At 39.9% G+C, this 6,220-nt stretch overlaps 1 pseudogene; it reads right to left on the minus strand.

Annotated features, from left to right (window-relative positions):
- Positions 1-271: 271 nt before the first annotated feature.
- LOC145660184 (alpha-1-antitrypsin homolog) lies at positions 272-3,107 on the minus strand (annotated as a pseudogene).
- Positions 3,108-6,220: the final 3,113 nt, after the last annotated feature.

Here is a 6,220-nt window from a genome sequence, read left to right on the forward strand (position 1 = left end):
AAAAAAAAATGAGATCCCCTCTAAAATCCTCAATGTCAGACCTAGCTACCATACACTGTACATTCTTTAAATTGAGAACAGCATTTTGAAGTCTGATTTCTGACTCAGTTACTGTTCAAATGGACAAATTAACACAAATTACATCAAATATGGCCCATCCAGTTACTGGCTTAGACACAGCGTTAGTGTAATTCTTATTACTTTATCTGACACCAAATCAAAGGTGATAAATCTGATTTTGAACCCTGACAGACTCAGAGGGGCCTGGATGTTGCACCAACTGCTGTGATCAGATCATCATAGTGAATCAACATACAAGACAACGCACTGGGAAATAACTCAAAACTGATTTATAAATGAGTCACAGGACTGTTAGAGAGTTTGGAGCTTAATGTACGTCTGTCACATCGCTATGTCTGTTTTAGAATTACATAGTTCCATATGACTTAAGTAATATTTGTATGAAACACTGATATATATGACCAACATCCCTAATGTTATAACTGCCCCTGATTTGTGTGCTACAGACTGCCATGATTGGTTTGTCAAAACAAATGAAGACTCATTCAAATATCACTCAACAACTTTATTTCCATTCAGATGCCTGGGTTTGTGTACATCTGTATTCACTGTGCCATCAGAAATAATCCAACAGTCTGTTACTTTTTCTCATATCTGGTGTAAGGGAACTGGACTAAGTCTGAAAGGAGCATTTAATTTTAAGTTTAATTATAGCTAAATGAAGTCCCTTCTATATGTAGCTCACTAAACTAGCACAACATTTAGCCTTTCATTGCTCCGAGATAATACAGAGACGTGACTATATTTGTTGCTAATTGATATGAGAGATATCAGTAGCACTCCCATCGTACTGCTGACTAGACTGTGTGGGAGACGTCTACCACTACACAGTGGGGTCGGTTATCTTTCCCATGAACAGGATACTCCTGGTGTTCTTCTCCACAATGAAGACTAGGAACGGTCTGTTGACTTCTGTTTTAAAAATAAATGACAAGGGCATGAATTCAAGAGTAGTTGCAGCTGTAGCCTGAGTGCCCTGCTCATCCACGCTGAGGACGGCCTTGTGCAGGACCTGTGGGGAAGGACCAATCTGGGCAGTCATTGAATGACACTTTAATGTATGTAAGCAGTAGATGCATTAACTTCTGAACAGTCCTTGGTGGACAACAGATGGAATTTGCCTGCTGCATCTCACCAGTGTGTTGACTGGATGTAAAAGCATTGTGCAGTGTGTTGATTGTAAAGTGTCCTTGGGTACTTGAAAGGCACTATACAAATGTAACTTCATATTGTGTCATATCAAGAGAGACAAACCTAGAAATTCACTTTTTTTTTTTTTTTTATTTGAGGCTCAGAGTGCAGTCAAAATTCTACTGGATATTTAAGATGGGCAGTCTATTAACAATATCTCCCACACTCATAATGTGACACTCTAGACATGACAGCATTTCTCCACATACCTTGGAAACTGCCACCTTGGCCCCCTTACTGATTCCAGAGAAGTCTGCACTGTCTGAGAATGCATCAACCATTCCCATGTCCTTCAGAGTGTCCCCAAGACAGGAGGAAGCAGACACTGAGAACTTGGGCATATACAAGTCCAAAGTGCTGGAGAACAGACATGGTCAGTCAGGCAAACGCACTCTTACATGGAATAGCATGGGCAAAATATTTATTTAATACATTTTTGTCATTGGTAACCTTGTCAGAGAGTAAAGGTTTTACTTTGTGGTACTACTTAATATGTATAAATGAAAGTATATTTTAAAAAGCATTTCATGATACATTACATTTTGTGGACTTTGTCCTTCCAGTACTTGAGGTGATCCTAGCTGATGTGTTTCTCCAACTCCTCCATTTTTCCATGGTCAGGCAGGACGATCATCATGGAGGCGTTTCCATTATATGGCAGCATGATAACGGACGTAAAGTTGCCCTGGTCATAGTAGAAGTCATATTCACCATTTCTGTTCATCATATCCACAGGCACTGTGGTGTTCTCATCCACATGAAAGTCACCTTTGCTGGTGTGCTCCACTTTAAAAGCCTCTTGCCATTTACCTGAGAGAATGAAATACAAAACTGGTTACTGCAGTTCAGGTGAAATACATGAAAAATTATTTAATCTCTAGTGGGTTCTACTTGTCTCCTTTTACCTTTGAAATACACATAGTTGATGAGCATCATCACAGTGGCAGCATCCAGACTCTTGACCAGATCAGTGATCATGTCCTTGGTCTTTTTGGCAATTAACTTGTTGATCTCCTGCACAGCGACTTCAGGTGTGGAAAAGTCCACACTGATGGCTTCACCTTTGTAGAAGTGCTGGATATCTTTCAGAAACTTGTCTTCAGGCTTGAAGCCTTTTTGTACAGCTGCAGCTCCTCCTATTTCCAACAGTAGGGCATCCTGGCTGTGGTCCAGCATGTGGAGAAGGTGCTCATAGCCTTCATTGACCTGATCAGCTGTGAGAGCACTGTAGTCCAGAGTGCTGAAGATTTGTGAGTGGGTATTGCTCTTGGCCCCCAGGGCCAGCATGGATAGAACCATGGAGATACTCAGAGGAGAGAAGAAGATATTCTTGCCCTGGGTGTCAGGATGGCTGGCCAGCTTCTTGTAGAGGGAGAAGGCAAAGTCTGCGTTGTGGGGTGAGAGTTTGTGGCAGGGTTTGTCTTCTCCATTCTGGTGGGGGTGGGCTGCATCCTTGCCATGATGGAGATGTTGGTGGTGATCTGCTGAATGGTCTTGATCATGATCCTGCTCCTTGATGCCTACAGTCCAGTCCACTGACAGTATGAGGACAACAATCAAACAGCACTGGACCTTTCCCCACATTTTAACACCTGCAGAAGCACTGCACAGATTTGAAATGTATCACATGCAGGTTCATTTAAACACAACTATTACATTAGAAAATAGTCAACACATGGATTTTCATAAGAGAGGTATATACGTGATAGCCTGCATGGAGACTACTTCTGAGTCTAGTCTTTAATTCAGTTTTTACATTTTTAAAGATGTAATAGATCACTGTTGAAGTGTTTGCCATTTAGTTGAAACAAGATCTGAGGAAAAAATTATTTGTATCTCCAGAATATCAGTCATCTTACAGTACATTTACTTACCATCCACGTCCTGTCAGCAGTAAACTATTGGGATTGAGTTCATACATTTTATAGTCTGTTTGGTGTAATCTGAGGTCAGTCCTTTAAACATTAACCACTGAGGGGCTGTTTCAAATAGAGCAGGAACATTGCACAGCATTTATCCTTTAGTTAACATTACTGATGCCAAAACCCTGTATGCTGGCATTGTTAGCTCTGGTATTGATTCCTGTTAGGCTGTGTAGTCTCATTCCAAACTCAGCTGCTGCGGTCTTCGAATACACTAACTGATCTGTGTACATAAGTGCAATTCTTTTTATCAGCTATACAGGATGGCAGTCTTTTTTTCATATTAGCTAACATGTACTTAGTACTTTCAGAGCTCTTTGTATTCTTGGTACCACTGACCTCTCTGAGAACCTTCACACAACTTGAACGATTCCTCGCCATCGCAGCCAGTTTTGGAAGCTTTTGAAAGTGCACATTTAGCCACACAGCATGTTTCAGTCTCAGGTGTATGCATTTTTATTTTATTTATTTACCTCCTATTTCAATTTAAGCTTGTATCATTAGCTCTGCTGTCATCATTTACCATCAGGGTCAGCTGCAAGCTCCATCTCTGAGCCTTTATGTGGTTTAAATGCACAGAGTTAGCCACACTGCTAGCAATAATATCTAACTAAATTAGCTTAGCATTTCTCATCATGACGGTTGAGCAGATTGTGAAACATTTTATATTTGCCTTTAAAAGTGGGGAAAAAAACTTATTTGAATCTATATTAGGACATTCCCCTGATTATACGATCAGATTTTCTGTTTTATTAACTCCAAACATCTTTCACTGGTTAATGCTGGTTATTGTTTTTCTTCTTGAATAAAGAGCATAGATCTTGCTGCATTTCTAGAATCATCCAAGGCAGATGCATGACGCACCAAGCCCTCCACTGAGTCACCAATGTAAAGAGAAAGATCGCAACTCTACGGATCCACCTCGTTTGACACGAGGAATTCCTGATACGCCCAACGTAACTTAGCGTGTAAAACATACAGAAGGTTAGAGTGAAAATAGTAAGACATCTTAAATGACATCACATTAATATTAATCCAGATGGGGTGTAAAGGGAGATATGTTTTACAAGGGATTGGTTGTCCGCATGTATTTATTTTTTTTCACTGGGAGATTTGCATCTCCTCACATCCCTCTTCAAATCAAGCCCAGAATATAGCTCTGGCTTTCAAAATATGACTAAACACATGCCAACCCATTATGCTTTACTGCCTCCTCAACCAGAGCAGTCTAGATCCAGGGATGTTAAAATATATAGCACCAAGCAGGACAGACAAGCACTCCAAAGGGTAGTGCGTTCAGCAGAGCGCATCACTCACACGGAACTTCCTGACCTGCAGACCATCTACTACAAGCGGTGCCAGACCAAGGCCAGGAAAATTGTGAAGGACCCCACCCATCCCAACAATAGACTCTTCACTCTGTTGAGGTCAGGGAGGCGCTTCCGCTCCCTGAAGTCCAAGACAGAGAGGCTGAAGAGGAGCTTCTTCCCACAGGCCATTCGGGCCCTGAATGAGGGAAACTGATAAACTGTGGGGACCACCACCACCATGTAACATGACTGTATATCTGTACATCTGTATATATAGATTTATACTCAATTACCCTGTTACACAACTGTAGATATGTTACTATATAAAATGGATCTGTACATTCTGTAGATTGTGTACATATATACCCAACCATATACATTGTACATTGTGTATATAATCATAATATACATATATTGTACATACATTGTTAATATATTTTTGTACATACATAGAATATATATTTTTATCTGCATATATATATTTCTCTCTATGCACCCCTGTTCTTTTCCTCAGTTTGGACAGAGCACTCTCCACCATTTCACTGCACGTTATACTGTGTATGACTATGTATGTGACGAATAAACCGAACTTGAACTTGAACTATTGTGGATTTAATTTTAAAATTGAGAACAGCATTGTACACGCAGTGAAGTTTCATTTTCATTTCAGTTCCAACTCACATGTAATTAAACCCCTTATATGTTTTATTTAGTACATAATTATATTGATAAGGATATGAGGCTTGTCTCTTCAGTGCCTGACATGCCAGTATTACTGAGATTTCTTATGATCATGTTCTTAGCTAACCTACATACAAAGAGTCAAATGTTCAAATGTTGTGTCCACTGTTCAGTTGATCCCAAAATTAGCTAAAGAGTATTTGTACTTTTTCTGCTATCTTAAAAAGATCAGGCAAGCAGACCTAAGCTTGTGAGATTTTTTTTTTTTTGACTTTGGTTTGGCACAAGTTCAGGACAAGTTCAATAACCTGTTTTGTGAAACCTGATTTGGTCTGAGAGTTGGCACCGACTATTGTGGACTGTCCTTCATGGTCAGCCAGCATGCATGAAGAGCAAACAAACTGGAAGCTTGTGCCATTACATTTGTCTCCTTGCCATGTCTGTTTTGTACATTTTCCAGTTCCACAGGACTCAGTGATACATGTATGAAATGATTGATTAAGAATTTGAGCAGGAATGCTAATGTTACATGTGACTCTAATTTAAATATTACAGACTGTAATAATTATCAAATAATCATTTATTCAGTGGAACACAGTATTAACTGTGGTGAAAACAGCTGCTGCAGTGTCTTGCTCATCAATATCGAGGACCTCCCAGTGGAGCTGAGGACTGCCTGGTGGAGCTGATGCCTACCTGTTGGAGTTAAATTCTGCCTGGTGGAGTTATGGTGTACCTGGTGAAGATGAGGTCTGCCTGTTGGAGGTCCACCTGATGGAGATGAGGTACATATGGTGGATTTGAGGTGTATCTTAATACTACTTAATTGAAGCACACACACAGTGTCACAGCATGTTTATATTTCCCCCTAGGATAATGTAAGAGAGATTATAAACATTAACTTCCTGTCACACACTTCACCATTTAGTTAACTGTTGGAAAATCTACTTACATTGTAAAACATTCCTTGATGACACTAAGTAGGAATTTTTTTTTCCATCATGAAGGTTCACACTGTGAACTGTTTGTCGTTTT

The sequence above is a fragment of the Electrophorus electricus genome, chromosome 2 (assembly GCF_041902795.1).
Source record: "Electrophorus electricus isolate QZ-2024a chromosome 2, ASM4190279v1, whole genome shotgun sequence".
NCBI lineage: Eukaryota > Metazoa > Chordata > Actinopteri > Gymnotiformes > Gymnotidae > Electrophorus > Electrophorus electricus.